At 42.9% G+C, this 19,363-nt stretch overlaps 1 pseudogene; it reads right to left on the reverse strand.

Moving 5' to 3' along the window:
• Positions 1 to 5,697: 5,697 nt before the first annotated feature.
• On the reverse strand, positions 5,698 to 18,342 carry LOC138444656 (homeobox protein NANOG pseudogene; annotated as a pseudogene).
• Positions 18,343 to 19,363: the final 1,021 nt, after the last annotated feature.

The raw sequence follows: 19,363 nt of genomic DNA on the forward strand, positions 1-19,363 counted from the left end.
CATACACGACCACTGGAAAAACCATATCTTTGACTAGTTGGAGCTTTGTTGACAAAGCAATGTTTCTGCTTTTCAATATACTGTCTCGGTTGGTCATAACTTTCCTTCCAAGGAGTAAGCGTCTTTGAATTTCATGGCTGCAGTCACCATCTGCAGTGATTTTGGAGCTCAGAAAAATAAAGTCTGACAGTGTTTCCCCATCTATTTGCCATGAAGTGATGGGACCGGATGCCATGATCTTAGTTTTCTGAATGTTGAGCTTTAAGCCAACTTTCTCCACTCTACTCTTTCACTTTCATAAAGAGGCCCTTTCGTTCTTCTTCACTTTCTGCCATAAGGGTGGTGTCATCTGCATATCTGAGGTGATTGATATTTCTCCTGTCAATCTTGATTCCAGCTTGTGCTTCCTCCAGCCCAGCATTTCTCATGATGTACTCTGCATAGAAGTTAAATAAGCAGGGTGACAATATACAGCCTTGACGTACTCCTTTTCCTATTTGGAACCAGTCTGTTGTTCCAGGTGCAGTTCTAACTGTTGCTTCCTGACCTGCACACAGGTTTCTCAAGAGGCAGGTCAGGTGGTCTGGTATTCCCATCTCTTTCAGAATTTTCCTCAGTTTATTGAGATGTTAGAAAAAAACAAAAAACTTGATCTTTCCCTGTTTCAACTACTTGAATTTCATTCTTTTCTTCATTATCAGAAATGTTTTGACAGAGAATATTTAAGGAAGAAACCATCTCAATCTTGGCTAATACATTTCATAAGGAAAATAGGGAATCGGAATGTTCTTGAATAGTTGTTTCTAAATTTTGATGTGCAAAGAGGCTGAAAAATGTAATGGCAAGTGGATAAAAGGTTCAGAAGAGAATGTAGGTATAATCCTGTTCCAGCGTATTAATACTCCATTAAAATTGACATACAAATACCACCCATATTACATATATTGAAACACTTGCAGGAATATATACTAAATTGTTCACTATTTAATATGCTCACTTCATTATGTATTTCTCTATTGCTTACACTAGGTTTAAGAGTAAGATTCTTTTAATTTTGCAATCAAAATTTCCAGTCTTTTAGAAAAAAGACATTACAGTTTTAAAGACTTCCTTTGATTCCTTGGTGGTTGTGGATTTTTACTATCCTCTGCCTTAGTTTTGTATCTTTTGATACTGATTGGGCATAGACATCAGAGACAAATGGCATTGCTGTAAATGACTAATTTCCAAAAGCAAATCAAGTGATGAATATCAGAAATCCGTCTCTCTTCTGCTTTATTTTCTATTCCCCCCACCTTTCTCCCTCCTCTTACTTGTTTCTTGCTTCTCCAGTATCTAGCATGACCCTGGAGAAGGAAATGGCAACCCACTGCAGTATTCTTGCCTGGAGAATTCCCTGGACAGAGGAGTCTGGTGGGCTACAGTCCACGGGGTCGAAAGAGTCAGACGCGACTGATCACAGCACACCGCACATCTCGCATGACACTTTAGATGAGGCACTCCTGTCCTTTCTGCCCCTAACGCATCTTCCGGAATTAGCTGTCCCTTGCCTCTTCCCATGTCTCACAGATGAACTTAACCCAAAGCAATGACAAGGTTGTAGGAAATGGTAACTGGGTGCAGCTCAGTGCCGGAGAGCTAAATTTGGAGTTTCCTGGGTTTTACCACTTTATGTGGCTATTTTCCCCAAAGTTTTCAGGCTCTCGTTCACCATTTAATCATTTCCTCAAATTCATTGTCAATTCATCACACGCAGTTGTTTAGAGCCAAAAATTTTGTAAACATCAGACATGTTATCTTTTAAAAAATTCTACTTTAATCTCTTCTAAGAATTTTTCCTTTTACTCATGCATCTAAAGTATAAATGAAAAGCCAGGTGGTAGCAACGATATTCTGATTTTTTTAAAGTCAAACTCAAATCTGCTTGAATTACAAGACTAAACAGTGCTGGCTCAGTGATTTCATGTGGTACAATCAATCAGTGCTTTCTGTTTCGATTATCTGCTTCATTAAACATGATGCTTGGCACAAAATCCATGTATCTGCCGGTCAGAATGAATATTGCTTTGAACTTAGGTCTTGGCACAAATTAACAATCCCTGACTTCCTCTTTAGTTAAACATCTATTATGATGTGGCAAAATACACAACTTCTTTCTATAAAAATTAGTAATGAACAAATAAGAGGTTGTAGTAAAATAGCCAAACAGGACAGAGGAAACATCAGTGAAGCACATGGTAGCTTAACCCTTCATCTTAACAACTGAAATTCTTAACAAGGAAAGCCTCTCACTCTCAGAAAATATGAATAATCCTTTGTCACACATCTTTGTTCTTTTGCTCCCTGTTCTTGAGGTTAGATTCTAGATCCTAGAGATACTCAAAGATGGTGTTATAATTTAGCTATCCATAGCCAGACACTTTTTATCATGTCTGAAAGCTTCTGAAATCCCTTTGATTGGACTCCAGTCATACCCTCCCCACAATTCCCACCCCTCCCAAATTGATACAAAAGGCACACAATTGGCACACAAGATAGAGAGGTTGTTTTTGTTTACTTGCTGGTTCAGTTCAGTTCAGTCGTTCAGTCATGTCCGACTCTTTGCGACCCCATGGACTGCAGCATGCCAGGCTTCCCTGTCTATCACCAACTCCCAGAGCTTGCTCACACTCATGTCTACTGAGTCGGTGAAGCCATCTGATCATCTCATCCTCTGTCATCCCCTTTTCCTCCTGCGTTCAATCTTTCCCAGCATCAGGGTCTTTTCCAATGAATCAGTTCTTTGAATCAGGTGGACAAAGTACTGGAGGTTCAGCTTCACCATCAGTCCTTCCAACAAATATTCAGGACTGATTTCCTTCAGGATTGAGTGGTTTGATCTCCTTGGAGTCCAAGGGACTCTCAAGAGTCTTCTCCAACACCACAGTTCAAAAGCATCAATTCTTCCACATTCAGCTTTTTTCATGGTTGAACTCTTACATCCATACATGACTACTAGAAAAACCATAGCTTTGACTAGATGGGCCTTTGTTGGCAAAGTAATGTCTCTGTGTTTTAATATGCTGTCTAAGTTGGTTATAGCTTTTCTTCAAGGAGCTTTTCTTCAAGATTCTTGCTTCAAGGAGCAAGAGTCTTTTAACTTCATGGCTGCAATCACCATCTGCAGTGATTTTGGAGCCCAGAAAAATAAAGTCTGATACTGTTTCCATTGCTTCCCCATCTATTTGCCATGAAGTGATGGGACCAGATGCCATGATCTTCGTTTTCTGAATGCTTAGTTTTAAGACAGCTTTTTCACTCTCCTCTTTCACTTTCATCAAGAGGCTTCTTAGTTCTTCACTTTCTGCCATAAGGGTGGTGTCATCTGCATATCTGAGGTTATTGTTATTTTCCCCGGAAATCTTGATTCCAGCTTGTGCTTCACTGAGCCCAGTATTTTGCATGATGTACTCTGCATATAAGTTAAATAAGCAGGGTGACAATATACATCCTTGGCTAACTCCTTTCCCAGTCTGGAACCAGTCGATTGTTCCATGTATGGTTCTAACTGTTTCTTCTTGAGAAACAGTTACAGATTTCTCATGAGGCAGGTCAAGTGGTCTGGTATTCCCATCTGTTTAAAAATTTTCCACAATTTGTTGTGATCCACACAGTCAAAGGCTTTGGCATAGTCAATGAAGCACAAGTAGATATTTTTCTGGAATTTTCTTCATTTTTCTATAATCCAGCAGATGTTGGCAATTTAATCTCTGGTTCCTCTGCCTTTTCTAAATCCAGTTTGAACATCTGGGAGTTCACAGTTCACGTACCATTGAAGCCTGGCTTGGAGAATTTTGAGCATTACTTTGCTAGCGTGTGAAATGAGTGCAATGGTGTGATAGTTTGAATATTCTTTAGCACTGTCTTTCTTTGGGATTGGAATGAAAACTGACCTTTTCCAGTCCTGTGGCCATGGCTGAGTTTCCCAAATTTGCTGGCATATTGAGTTCAGTACTTTGACAACTCCAATAATTTGGCCACCTGATGCAAAGAACTAACTCATTAGAAAAGACCCTGATGCTGGGAAAGATTGAAGGCAGGAGGAGAAGGGGATGACAGAGGATGAGATGGTTGAATGGTATCACCGACTCAATGGACATGAGTTGGAGTAAACTCTGGGAGTTGGTGATGGATAGGGAGGCCTGGCAGAGAAGGCGATATCATCCCACTTCAGTACTCTTGCCTAGAAAATCCCATTGGATGGAGGAGCCTGGTAGGCTGCAGTCCATGGGGTCGCTAAGAGTCAGACACGACTGAGCGACTTCCCTTTCACTTTTCACTTTCATCCGTTGGAGAAAGAAATGGCAACCCACTCCAGTATTCTTGCCTGGAGAATCCCAGGGATGGGGGAGCCTGGTGGGCTGCCGTCTGTGGGGTCACACAGAGTTGGACACAACTGAAGTGACTTAGCAGCAGCAGGGAGGCCTGGAGTGCTGTGGTCCATGGGGTTGCAAAGAGTTGGACACGACTGTGCGACTGAACTGAACTGAGCTGACTTTGACAACATCCTCTTTTAGATTTGAAATATCTCATCTGGAATTCTGTCACCTCCACTAGCTTTGTTTGTAGTGATGCTTCCTAAGGCCCACTTGACTTCACATTCCAGGATGTCTGGCTCTAGGTGAGTGATCACACCATCGTGGTTATCTGGGTCATGAAGATCTTTTTTGTATATTTCTTCTGTGTATTCTTGCCACCTCTCCTTAATATCTTCTGCTTCTGTTAGGTACATACAATTTCTGTACTTTATTGTGCCTATCTTTACATGAAATATTTCCTTGGTATCTCTACTTTTCTTAAAGACATCTCTAGTCTTTCCCATTCTATTGTTTTCCTCTATTTCTTTGCATTGGTCACTTACGAAGGCTTTCTTATCTCTCCTTGCTATTTTTTGGAACTCTGCACTCAGGTGGATATATCTTTTATTTTCTTCTTTGCCTTTCATTTCTTTCCTCAGCTATTTGTAAGGCCTCCTCAGACAACCATTTTGCCTTTTTGGATTTCTTCTTCTTGGGGATGGATTTGATCCCTGCCTCCTATACAATGTCTTGAACTTCCGTCCACAGTTCTTCAGGCACTCTGTCTATCAGATCTAATCCCTTGAATCTATTTGTCACTTCCACTGTATGATCGTAAGGGATTTGATTTAGGTCATACATGAATGGTCTAGTGGTTTTTCCTACTTTCTTCAGTTTCAGTCTGAATTTTGCAGTAAGAAGTTCATGATCTGAGAGACAATCAGCTCCTGGTGTTGTTTTTGCTGACTGTATAGAGCTTCTCCATCTTCAGCTGCAAAGAATATAATCAATCTGATTTTGGTGTTGACCATCTGGTGATGTCCATGTGTAGAGTTGTCTCTTGTGCACATTAATTATTAAGTCCCGTCCAACTCTTTTGCGACTGCATGGACTGTAGTCTGCCAGGCTCCTCTGTCCATGGGATTTTCCAGGCAAGAACACTGGAGTGGGTTGCCATTTCTCTCTTCAGGGGATCTTCCCAACCGAGGGCTTGAACTGGTGTCTCCTACACTGGCAGATGGGTCCTTTACCACTGAGTCACCTGGGAAGCTCCAAGGTAGAAAGGTACAAAATTCTAAAAGAAGAAAAATTCTAGAGAATACAGTCACTGCTCATATTAAAGATATAATAATATAGCTATCTATAAAAATCCTGACTCTGCATTTATAGAGTAATTTGGGGATAAATCCATGATTTGCTGCTGGGAACTCAAATGCTTAGCAGTTTGCTATATTACATTATAGCTTTCTTCAGCAGTCTCCAAAGTGCCTTCCAAATCGCTGACAGGACAGTTTTGCTGGCCCTGGATCTGGGGCAGCAGGAATTCCTCGATATGTTTGTTGAACTGATTGTTCCAAGTCTGGCTCTTCCAGGCTTGGGGATACCAGATCAGACTCTTTCTGGGGTGGTTGCCTCAAGACCAACTGTTCCAGCTCTGGCTGCTCCCAGGTGGGATATCCTCGGTACGTTCACTCCGTATAGGCAGGTTTCCAGAAGAGGTCACCAAGCAGTCCTGTGCCAAAAATAGAAACCCAGGAATTCTATGGCCCTGAGTCACAGAGTCACTTGTTTTTCTGGTTCTGGAACCAGGGCTTCACCTGTTTGTAGCTAAGTTTCAGGATATTGGAAAGTTCTTGCATCTGCTGGAGGCTGATTCCTGCCTCTGAAGTCTGTCGTTGAGCACAGACACCTGGGTCTGAGTGAACATGGTTCTGATCTTCTCTTTCTTACCTGGGATCTTCTCTTCCTTCTTTGCTGCACTTTTCTTGGCAGGTATGGGCAATAGTTTTACTCTGGGGCTTGAGGAAGAATCAGGACTGTCCAGTCTCCTTGTCGAGGGTCTCAGCAGATGACCCTTGCAAGGACACCTGGTTTCCTTCAGGCCCAGAAATTTCAGACATTGGTGAAGAGTCCCTGGAATTGGATGCTTTGGGGCCAAGCAGGCTGGGTCCACACTCATGCTGGGGAGTTGAAGCAGAGAGAGAAAAAACCTGTGAGCTAGATGGTAGGAAGAGTTCAGGCTTAAGAACCTAGGTAGAAGAACTTAGAGAAAGGTGAAGACCTCCAGGTGTAAAAGAATTAAGAAGATGGAATGAATGGAATCAACTGTCAGATAACAGGAGCCAACCAGCCCAATCTAGAGAATGGAAAAAAAAGTCTTGATTCTTAAATGAGGTCATACTCTCCAGCAGGCAGGGGTCCCTCCCTTGCCTGCCCTCCTGTCTTCACCCAGAGTACCGGCTGCCCTCCTAATAATGACTGTGACCAAATTGAAATCAGGTGAGAGATGCTTGCTGAGATGATCCAGTGGAGTTTATGACTCCACCATGAATTGGATGGTGGAGGTGTGTGATATTGTTGAAAAAGAAATAGAAGATAAAAATCCTCGTCTTCTCCTCTATTCTGAGCAGATGTTGTTCCCAGATGCTGTTGTCTTCAGTTTAATAAAAATATTTTGTTGTTGTTTAGCCACTAAGTGGTGTCTGACTCTTTGTGACCCCAAGGACTACAGTCCACCAGGTTCCTCTGTCCACGGGATTCCCCAGCAAGAATACTGCAGTGGGTTGACATTTCCTTCTCCAGGGGATCTTCCTGACCCAGGGATTGAACCAGTGTCTCATACACCTGTCTCCTGCATAGTAGGCGGATTCTTTACTGCCAAACCACCAATAAAAATACTGTTGTTGTTAAGTCACTCAGTCATGACTGACTCTTTGTGATGCCATGGACTGCAGCCAGGCCTCCTTGTCCCTCATCTCCTGAAGTTTGCCCAAGTTCATGTCCATTGCATCGATGGTGCCATCCAGCCATCTCATCCTCTGATGCCTTCTTCTGTTTCTGCCCTCCATCTTTCCCAGCATCAGGTATTAATAAAAATATTAGTTCTTTGCAAATGTACTGCTCCTCCACCACAAGTAGCCACTATTTTCTGACTAGAAACTGAGGGAGAGAAGCAGTTCAGCCCCTGGGCCTGGGGGAGGCATCAGTAGGTAAAGGCAGGTGACCCCCGCTGGCACCTGTCCCCAGGCAGCTATTCTTGTGTGGTATTTCCAGGCTAAAAGAAGAAAAAGATTGACAGGAAATGACAGAGGGTGTCAGTTTCTTCCCTGTCCCTGCCCTTTTTTGGTTCCCTTACAACCTCCCTCCCCTTCCCCCATCCTCACTGGTGTGTCCATTTAACCCCTGATGTGCTGTAGACACATCCACATGGGTGGCTGAGGACTTCCCCAGGGAACATGCTGATGCCAGTACAGTAACCCTAACACATATTGGGGAGGGGGTCAGCCGTGTGAAGAGGAGAGTGCCAAGTGACTCAAGAGACAGAAAGCACATGATCCTGAGTCCTGCAGTTAACCACTGAGCTGAAAAAACAAAAACCTTCTGGTGGGAAGTAAACATGATATGATCAGTTGTAGGGTGGCCTCTTGTCAAGATAAAGTCCTTGTATGGGGCCTGGGAGGATGCCAGGAGTAGAAGACTCTGGCAGTAGAGAATTCCTGGAGTCAATGCTGTGGGTGGGGTGGAGTGTTTCCCAAGGAACTTGGCTCAGGCTCCTGAGCCCTGTTTCCCCTGAAACTGCTTCCGCTGCTGCTAGAAAGAGTTCAGGACACATGTGGCCATGAGTATCTAAGGGTGGGGCTGGTGGGGGCGGTGAGTCTCTCTCTGCAGGTTCCTTGCTCCCTGCCTGAGCTGCTGGACAGAGCTGGCAGAGAGCTTGGAAAATCTGGGATGGGGGGTGGTAAGAGGAAAGACAGGAAGGGGAGGAGGAAGGTGAAGGGAGAAAAAAGGACAAGGGAGCGATTAGGGGACAGTGAGGGGGACCCAGCCTGGAGAGGGGCACAGCAGAGTGCTCCTGGTAGAGGGTTCGCGCCCCGCCCCTCCCCGCCGTGCCCCCCCACTTCCTTCTGTGTCATTTCCACCTCCCGTCTTTGCCCCACACTGCCCATCCCTTGCCACAAACCCCTCTAGACCTCCCCACCTCTGTTCAGTGTCTCACACTTTTTTTTTTTACACACTCTTCTCTTCTCACACAAAAAACCACTTCCCTTCCCCACTCCCCCCTGTTGCACCCCCAGGAGTCCCTCCCTGTGAGCTTTGTAGGCAGGAAGGGACTGAAGGGAAGACAATTGCTCAGAGGCTCCAGGCTGATTGGAAACTGAAGGAGGGAATGCAGCTCAGCTCCTGGGCCTGGGGGAGGCGTCAGCAGGTGAAGGCTGATGACCCCAGCTGACACCTGTCCCCAGGCAGCTATTCTTGTGTGGCATTTCCAAGCTAAAAAAAAAAAAAAGATTGAAACGAAGTGACATGGGGGTGTCAGTTTCTTTACTATCCCTGCCCATTTTGGCTCCCTTACAACTTCAGTTCCAGGTCCAGGGCAGGAATAAGCCTGTTAATTTATTCCAAAGTCCAGGCCAAGGAAAGGCGAGTCATAGGAAGTCAGTTGTTATGGCAACCGCTCCAACAGCAGCCATCACCAGCCTTGGCCCCATACTCCCCATCCATGTTTCTTCTCCCAGCCCCAACCCTCACAGTCACCAGCCCCCTCATACTGCACACTGCCCTCCGTCACCCACACTCCACCCTGACTCTCCAGCTCCACACGCTCACACACCCCTCATACACTCCGTGCTTCTCACTTATACTCCTTCCACCCTTGTGCACAGAAGCCCTCGAGAAATTTCCCATGCAGGTCTCCTCACACCCTCTCCCCACTTTGCACACCCCCACCCCCACCACACACTCTCCTTCACACACAAGTGCCTGCTTGCCTGCCCTCCACACTCTCCACTCTCTGCCAAGACACACTGGGCTCCCCTCCCACAGGGACCCTGGCTTCCTCACACTGTTTGTACACACCGCTTCACACAAATTCCACACAGAAGGCTCCCATCTACGCCCACTGCCATCCAGAAAATTCCCCCTCACAGGCATTTCCCTTCACTGTTTCTCTCCTCTCTGGGGCCCCCAGGGCACCCACCTCCGGGCCCTCTGCATACACATACTGTCCACTCCCCTTCTGTCCCAGGCTCAGCTGTCCACAGTCACACACACACACACACACACACACACACCATCAAACACCCAACGTCCTGACATACTAATGAGCTGTAGTTGCTCCCCTCACACCCAACACACTCTCCCCAGTGGTCCCTCACTCTCCTCACACTTACCCTCCTCATCACAAATAAGTTTGTCACTGCCACACACACTCCTCTCTTCTGCCCTTCTCTCAGGCACAATCCCCTTTCTATCTCACACACACACACACACACACACACACACACACACACACTCATACTCTGATGAGTCCTCTCCCAAGACAGGGGGCCCTGCAGCAGTCTCAGAGCCCACACAGAGCTTGGGGTGGTTCTGGGGAGAAGCTGGCTGCCAGGACTCTGCCCCAAGGCTGAGCCAGGAATTTTAGGTGTCTACCAGTCAGTCCTAAACTAAATCAACCCTGGATATTCATTGGAAGGACTGATGCTGAAGCTGAAGCTCCAATACTTTGGCCACCTGATACAAAGAACTGACTCATTGCAAAAGACCCTGATGCTGGGAAAGATTGAGGGTGGGGCAACAGAGGATGAGATGGCTGGATGGCATCACTGACTCAATGGACATGAGTCTGAGCAAACTCCAGAAGATAGCGGAGGACAGGGAAGGCTGGCGTGCTGCAGTCCATGGGGTCACAAAGAGTCGGACATGACAGTGACCCAACAACAACCTGGATCCTACCCAAAACGGTGCTTTCTCCTTTTTACTGCTCCAGCCCCACACCTAAAGGAACTCACCAAATGTACTCTTACTAGCGTACAGCCCTGAGACCCCAGGAATAGTCACATTCATGTATTAATCAACCTAAAATTAATTTTTGTATATTGTGCCAAGTAGAAATTCCTTCTTATTTACATCATTAACCAGTTATCCCTTTCCTGTGTACTGATCAGCATACCCTTCGCTGCTATTTCTTGCCACACCTACTAGATGTCAAGTTTCGAGACATCCCTGGGTCAATTTCTTTGCTGTGTTCTAAAACTGGTCTCCTGTCTGCATTATAACTCACCTACTACCATTTGGTGTTGGGAATGCAGCTCAAGAAGATGCCGGCTGGGTTGGAAGTGAAGTCCTTTCATAAAAATTACCAGACTCAACAGCTGAAAACAATCAAAATTTATTCTTTTGCAGCTGTGGAAAATAGAAGTCTGAAATAATTTGTGCCCTTGATTACAGGAGTTTTAATAAAAACATGTGATTCTCATCCGAAAAGAAAAATGTACAGCATCTTCATAACTGAGTTAACTGATTTTATTCCAGACAGGAGAAAACTTCCAATTTGTCTAGATATTAGTGAAAGCGGAGATATTAATTTTTTGTTGAAATGTGACACCCCTACAGTTTAGTGCACAAATCTCAACAAATGGCCAGTCAGTCAGTTCAGTTGCTCAGTCATGTCTGACTCTTTGTGACCCCATGGACCGCAGCATGCCAGGCCTCCCTGTCCATCACCAACTCCTGGAGTTCACCCAAACTCATGTCCATTGAGTCGGTGATGCCATCCAACCATCTCATCCTCTGGCATCCCCTTTTCCTTCTCTTTTCTAATGAGTCAGCTCTTTGCATCAGGTGGCCAAAGTATTGGAGTTTCAGCTTCAACATCAGTCCTCCCAATGAACATTCAGGACTGATCTCCTTTAGGGTGGACTGGTTGGATCTCCTTGCAGTCCAAGGGACTCTCAAGAGTCTTCTCCAACACCACAGTTCAAAAGCATCAATTCTTCAGCGCTCAGCTTTCTTTATAGTCCTGCTCTCACATCTATACATGACCACTGGAAAAACCATAGCCTTGACTAGATGGACTTTGTTGACAAAGTAATATCTCTGCTTTTATTTTTTTTTTAATGTAAAGTTTTATTTTATTTTTTATTTTTATTTTACTTTGCAATACTGTATTGGTTTTGCCATACATTGACATGAATCCACCACGGGTGTACATGCGTTCCCAGACATGAACCCCCCACCCACCTCCCTCCCCATAACATCTCTCTGGGTCATCCCCATGCACCAGCCCCAAGCATGCTGTATCCTGCGTTGGACATAGACTGGCGATTCGATTCTTACATGATAGTATACATGTTACAATGCCATTTTCCCAAATCACCCCACCCTCTCCCTCTCCCTCTGAGTCCAAAAGTCCACTATACACATCTGTGTCTTTTTTGCTGTCTTGCATACAGGGTCGTCATTGCCATCTTTCTAAATTCCATATATATGTGTTAGTATACTGTATTGGTGCTTTTCTTTCTGGCTTACTTCACTCTGTATAATTGGCTCCAGTTTCATCCATCTCATCAGAACTGATTCAAATGTATTCTTTTTAACGGCTGAGTAATACGCCATTGTGTATATGTACCACAGCTTTCTTATCCATTCATCTGCTGATGGACATCTAGCTTGTGTCCATGTCCTGGCTATTATAAACAGTGCTGCGATGAACATTGGGGTACATGTGTCTCTTTCAATTCTGGTTTCCTTGGTGTGTATGCCCAGCAGTGGGATTGCTGGGTCATAAGGTAGTTCTATTTGCAATTTTTTAAGGAATCTCCACACTGTTCTCCAAAGTGGCTGTACTAGTTTGCATTTCCAACAACAGTGTAGGAGGGTTCACTTTTCTCCACACCCTCTCCAGCATTTATTGCTTGCAGATTTTTGGATCGCAGCCATTCTGACTGGTGTGAAGTGGTACCTCATTGTGGTTTTGATTTGCATTTCTCTAATAATGAGTAATGTTGAGCATCTTTTCATGTGTCTGTTAGCCATCCGTATGTCTTCTTTGGAGAAATGTCTATTTAGTTCTTTGGCCCATTTTTTGATTGGGTCGTTTATTTTTCTGGTATTGAGCTGCAGAAGTTGCTTGTATATTTTTGAGATTAGTTGTTTGTCAGTTGCTTCATTTGCTATTATTTTCTCCCATTCAGAAGGCTGTCTTTTCACCTTGCTTATAGTTTCCTTTGTTGTGCAGAAGCTTTTAATTTTAATTAGATCCCATTTGTTTATTTTTGCTTTTATTTCCAGAATTCTGGGAGGTGGATCATAGAGGATCCTGCTGTGATTTATGTCGGAGAGTGTTTTGCCTATGTTCTCCTCTAGGAGTTTTATAGTTTCTGGTCTTACATTTAGATCTTTAATCCATTTTGAGTTTATTTTTGTGTGCGGTGTTAGAAAGTGATCTAGTTTCATTCTTTTACAAGTGGTTGACCAGTTTTCCCAGCACCACTTGTTAAAGAGATTGTCTTTACTCCATTGTATATTCTTGCCTCCTTTATCAAAGATAAGGTGTCCATATGTGTGTGGATTTATCTCTGGGCTTTCTATTTTGTTCCATTGATCTATATGTCTGTCCTTGTGCCAGTACCATACTGTTTTGATGACTGTGGCTTTGTAGTAGAGCCTGAAGTCAGGCAAGTTAATTCCTCCAGTTCCATTCTTCTTTCTCAAGATTGCTTTGGCTATTCGAGGTTTTTTGTATTTCCATACAAATCTTGAAATTATTTGTTCTAGTTCTGTGAAAACTATGGCTGGTAGCTTGATAGGGATTGCATTGAATTTGTAAATTGCTTTGGGTAATATACTCATTTTCACTATATTGATTCTTCCGATCCATGAACATGGCATATTTCTCCATCTATTTGTGTCCTCTTTGATTTCTTTCATCAGTGTTTTATAGTTTTCTATATATAGGTCTTAATTTCTTTAGGTAGATATATTCCTAAGTATTTTATTCTTTTCGTTGCAATGGTGAATGGAATTGTTTCCTTAATTTCTTTTTCCACTTTCTCATTATTAGTGTATAGGAATGCAAGGGATTTCTGTGTGTTGATTTTATATCCTGCAACTTTACTATATTCATTGATGAGCTCTAGTAATTTTCTGGTGGAGTCTTTAGGGTTTTCTATGTAGAGGATCATGTCATCTGCAAACAGTGAAAGTTTTACTTCTTTTCCAATTTGGATTCCTTTTATTTCTTTTTCTGCTCTGATTGCTGTGGCCAAAACTTCCAGAACAATGTTGAATAGTAGCGGTGAAAGTGGGCACCCTTGTCTTGTTCCTGACTTTAGGGGAAATGCTTTCAATTTTTCACCATTGAGGATAATGTTTGCTGTGGGTTTGTCATATATAGCTTTTATTTTGTTGAGGTATGTTCCTTCTATTCCTGCTTTCTGGAGAGTTTTTATCATAAATGGATGTTGAATTTTGTCAAAACCTTCTCTGCATCTATTGAGCTAATCATATGGCTTTTATTTTTCAATTTGTTAATGTGGTGAATTACATTGATTGATTTGCAGATATTGAAGAATCCTTACATCCCTGGGATAAAGCCCACTTGGTCATGGTGTATGATCTTTTTAATGTGTTGTTGGATTCTGATTGCTAGAATTTTGTTGAGGATTTTTGCATCTATTTTAATCAGTGATATTGGCCTGTAGTTTTCTTTTTTTGTGGCATCTTTGTCAGGTTTTGGCGTTAGGGTGATGGTGGCCTCATAGAATGAGTTTGGAAGTTTACTTTCCTCTGCAATTTTCTGGAAGAGTTTGAGTAGGATAGGTATTAGCTCGTCTCGAAATTTTTGGTAGAATTCAGCTGTGAAGCTGTCTGGACCTGGGCTTTTGTTTGCTGGAAGATTTCTAATTACCGTTTCAATTTCCGTGCTTGTGATGGGTCTGTTAAGATTTTCCATTTCTTCCTGGTTCAGTTTTGGAAAATTGTACTTTTCTAAGAATTCTATTTCTTCCACGTTGTCCATTTTATTGGCATACAACTGCTGATAGTAGTCTCTTATGATCCTTTGTATTTCTGTGTTGTCTTTTGTGATCTCTCCATTTTCATTTCTAATTTTATTGATTTGATTTTTCCCTCTTTGCTTCTTGATGAGTCTGGCTAATGGTTTGTCAATTTTATTTATCCTTTCAAAGAACCAGCTTTGGGCTTTGTTGATTTTTGCTATGGTCTCTTTTGTTTCTTTTGCATTTATTTCTACCCTAATTTTAAAGATTTCTTTCCTTCTACTAACTCTGGGGTTCTCCAGTTCTTCCTTTTCTAGTTGCTTTAGTTGTAGAGTTAGGTTATTTATTTGACTTTTTTCTTGTTTCTTGAGGTATGCCTGTATTGCTATAAACTTTCCTCTTAGCACTGCTTTTATAGTGTCCCACAGGTTTTGGGTTGTTGTGTTTTCATTTTCATTAGTTTCTATGCATATTTTGATTTCTTTTTTGATTTCTTCTGTGATTTGTTGGTTATTCAGAAGTGTGTTGTTCAACCTCCATATGTTGGAATTTTTAATAGTTTTTCCTCCTGTAATTGAGATCTAATCTTAATGCATTATGGGCAGAAAAGATGCTTGGAATGATTTCAATTTTTTTGAATTTATCAGGTTTAGATTTATGGCCCAGGATGTGATCTATCCTTGAGAAGGTTCCATGAGCACTTGAAAAAAAGGTGAAATTCATTGTTTTGGGGTGAAATGTCCTATAGATATCAATTAGGTCTAACTGATCTAATGTATCATTTAAAGTTTGCATTTCTTTGTTAATTTTCTGTTTAGTTGATCTGTCCATAGGTGTGAGTGGGGTGTTAAAGTCTCCCACTATTATTGTGTTATTGTTGATTTCCCCTTTCATACTTGTTAGCATTTGTCTTACATATTGTGGTGCTCCTATATTGGGTGCATATATATTTATAATTGTTATATCTTCTTCTTGGATTGATCCTTTGATCATCATGTAGTGGCCTTCTTTGTCTCTTTTCACAGCCTTTGTTTTAAAGTCTATTTTATCAGATATGAGTATTGCCACTCCTTCTTTCTTTTGGTCTCTATTTGCGTGGTATATCTTTTTCCAGCCCTTCACTTTCAGTCTGTATATGTCCCTTGTTTTGAGGTGGGTCTCTTGTAAGCAGCATATAGAGGGGTCTTGTTTTTGTATCCATTTGGCAAGTCTTTGCCTTTTGGTTGGGGCATTCAACCCATTTATGTTTAAGGTAATTATTGATAAGTATGATCCTGTTACCATTTACTTTACTGTTTTGGGTTCGGGCTTATACACCCTTTTTGTGTTTCCTGTCTAGAGAATATCCTTTAGAATTTGTTGGAGAGCTGGTTTGGTGGTGCTGAATTCTCTCAGCTTTTGCTTGTCTGTAAAGCTTTTGATTTCTCCTTCGTATTTGAATGAGATCCTTGCTGGGTACAGTAATCTGGGCTGTAGGTTATTTTCTTTCATCACTTTAAGTATGTCTTGCCATTCCCTCCTGGCCTGAAGTGTTTCTATTGAAGGATCAGCTGTTATCCTTATGGGAATCCCCTTGTGTGTTATTTGTTGTTTTTCCCTTGCTGCTTTTAATATTTGTTCTTTGTGTTTGATCTTTGTTAACTTGATTAATATGTGTCTTGGGGTGTTCTGCCTTGGGTTTATCCTATTTGGAACTCTCTGTGTTTCTTGGACTTGGGTGATTATTTCCTTCCCATTTTAGGGAAGTTTTCAACTATTACCTCCTCAAGGATTTTCTCATGGTCTTTCTTTTTGTCTTCTTCTTCTGGGACTCCTATAATTCAAATGTTGGAGCGTTTCATATTGTCCTGTAGGTCTCTGAGATTGTCCTCATTTCTTTTAATTCGTTTTTCTTGTTTCCTCTCTGATTCATTTATTTCTACCATTCTATCTTCTATTTCACTAATCCTATCTTCTGCCTCCGTTATTCTACTATTTGTTGCCTCCAGAGTGTTTCTGATCTCATTTATTGCGTTATTCATTATACATTGACTCTTTTTTATTTATTCTAGGTCCTTGTTAAACCTTTCTTGCATCTTCTCAATCCTTGTCTCTAGGCTATTTATCTGTGATTCCATTTTGATTTCAAGATTTTGGATCATTTTCACTATCAATATTCGGAATTCTTTCTCAGGTAGATTCCCTACCTCTTCCTCTTTTGTTTGGTTTGGTGGGCAACTCTCCTGTTCCTTTACCTGCTGAGTATTCCTCTGTCTCTTCATCTTGGTTATATTGCTGCGTTTGGGGTGGCTTTTTTATATTCTGGTAATTTGTGGAGTTCTCTTTATTATGGAGCTTCCTCACTGTGGGTGGGGTTGTATCAGTGGCTTGTCTAGGTTTCCTGGTTAGGGAGGCTTGTGTTGGAGTTCTGGTGGGTGGAGCTGGGTTTCTTCTCTCTGGAGTGCAGTGGAGTGACCAGTAATGGGTTATGAGACGTCAAAGGTTTTGGAATAACTTTGAGCTGCCTGTATACTGAAGCTCAGGGGAGTGTTCCTGTGTTGCTGGAGAATTTGCATGGTATGTCTTGTTCTGGAACTTGTTGGCCCTTGGGTGGAGCTTGGTTTCAGTGTAGATATGGAGGCATTTGATGAGCTCCTATTGCTTAATGTTCCCTGAATTCAAGAGTTCTCTAATGTTTTCAGGCTTTGGGTTTAAGCCTCCTGCTTCTGGTTTTCAGTTTTATTTTTACAGTAGCCTCTACACTTCTCCATCTATACAGCACTGATGATAAAACATCTAGGTTAAAGATGAAAAGTTTCTCCACATTGAGGGACACTCAGAGAGGTTCACTGAGTTACAAGGAGAAGAGAAGAGGGAGGGGGTAGTTAGAGTTGACTGGAATGAGATGCAGTGAGATCAAAAGAGGAGAGAGCAAGCTAGCCAGTAGTCACTTCCTTATGTGTGCTCTATAGTCTGGACCGCTCAGAGGTATTTATGGAGTTATATAGGGAAGAGGAGAGGGAGGAAGTAAACAGAGGTGGCCAGGAGGATAAGAGAGAGGAATGAGAAGGAGAGAGACAAATCCTGCCAGTAACCAGTTCCTTAGGTGTTCTCCACCCTCTGGAACACACAGAGATTCACAGAGTTGGACAGAGAAGAGATGGGGGAGAAAAGAGACAGAGGCCACCTGGTGGAGAAAAAGGAGAGTTCAAAGGAGGAGAGAGTGGTCAAGCCAGTAATCTTGCTCTCAGGTAAAATTGGGTAGTGAAGTTTTGGTTTTTAAATTTACAAAATTGACAACAAAAACCAAAGAGCAAATATTAAAAATCTAGAGTAGAGGTTGGATTTTCAAAAATACAATATTAAAGAAAAGAAGCAGAAGGAAAAAGGAAGAAAGAAAAAAAAAGAGAGAGAAAAAAACACAAGAATCATTAAAAAACAAACAAATAAACAAAAAAACCACCAACAACCACCCAAAGACTATATATGGTGTTTGCCTTAAAAAAAAAAAAAGAGTTTTTTTTTTAAAATAGTAATAGTAGGTTATAGAAATAAAAATTAGAGGAGAGATAGAAGACTTAACAATTAAAAAAAAAGGTTAGAAAAAAAAAGGAATGATTTTAAAAATAGTAAAAATATATCTAGCCCTTCTCTGATGTTGTGGGCAGTGTGGGGTCACTTCCAAGGTGGTTCCCTCTGTTTAGCTTCTTCTGTTTGCTGGTTTTTTAGGCTCACTAGTTCAGTCGCGCTGTGGGGAGGGGGGATGCTGCAAACAAATAGCGCTGTCGTGTGCACACAGTGTCTCAGCCCCGCTGGACCTGTCCCTTCTCGCGGCACAGAAACCGCTCCGGCTCTACGATGCTCAGCCGGGAACCGTCTGAGGCCGGCCCTAGGCTGCGTGCACTTACCTGGTCTAAGCCGCTCAGGTTCGGCGCTCAGGTAGCCCTCAGAGGCACAGATTCGGTTGGGACTGCATTTTGTGCCCTTCCCGGGTCCGAGTAGCTCAGGAGTTTGGTGAGCGCCATCGCTGCGACTTGTTGCCTTTTCTGCCTCTGCTGCTCAGTTTTCTGGGTGGACCACTGGCGCCCCTTGTGAGGCAGATGGTGACTGTCCAGCACCCCCAGAAGTCTTAGCAAAGGAGCCTGCTTGCAGTTAGGTAAGTGAAGTCTCTCCGGGTCTGCAATTGCCCCTTTCCAGTCCTTACGGCTCTGGCTGCCTGTCCCCAGCGGGGGATGGTCTGCAGCCGGCTTTTTCCTTTCCGTCCTTTGTTCTGTGCTCGGTCCTGGAGGTGTCCTATGTTCGAGCTTTTCATGTGGTAGCTATCCCACAGTCTGGTTTGCTAGCCCAAGTTAGATCGTTCTGGTTGCGTGTGGGGCGTTCCTGCCCGATTCTTACGAAGCACTGCAGCCCTCACCTCCTGTGCTTCCCTGCCCTGCCCCCACTTGCTTGTGGCAGATGTAGGCGTTTGTGCTGCTTTTCGGCTGGGGGAGTTACTGTTGGACTTGTAATCTGTTGGTTTTAATTATTTATTTATTTTTCCCTTCCTGTTATGTTGCCCTCTGTGTTTCCAAGGCCGCCACAGACTGGGCAGGGAGAGTGTTTCCTGGTGTTTGGAAACCTCTCTTCTTAAAATTCCCTTCCCGGGACGGAGCTCCCTCCCCACGTCCTTTGTCTCCTTTTTTGTCTTTTGTATTTTTTCCTACCTGTTTTTGAAGACAATGGTCTGCTTTTCTGGTTGCCTGATGTCCTCTGCCAGCCTACAGAAGTTGTTTTGTGGAGTTTGCTCAGTGTTGAAATGTTCTTTTGAGGAATTTGTGAGGGAGAAAGTGGTCTTCACGTCCTATTCCTCCACCATCTTTACAGTTCCTCTCTCTGTCTCTGCTTTTTAATATGCTGTCTTGGTTGGTCATAACTTTCCTTCCAAGGAGTAAGCGTCTTTGAATTTCATGGCTGCAATCACCATCTGCAGTGATTTTGGAGCCCCCAAAAATAAAGTCTGACAGTGTTTCCCCATCTATTTGCCATGAAGTGATGGGACCAGATGCC

This window comes from Ovis canadensis, chromosome 8 (assembly GCF_042477335.2).
Source record: "Ovis canadensis isolate MfBH-ARS-UI-01 breed Bighorn chromosome 8, ARS-UI_OviCan_v2, whole genome shotgun sequence".
NCBI classification, from domain to species: Eukaryota; Metazoa; Chordata; class Mammalia; order Artiodactyla; family Bovidae; genus Ovis; species Ovis canadensis.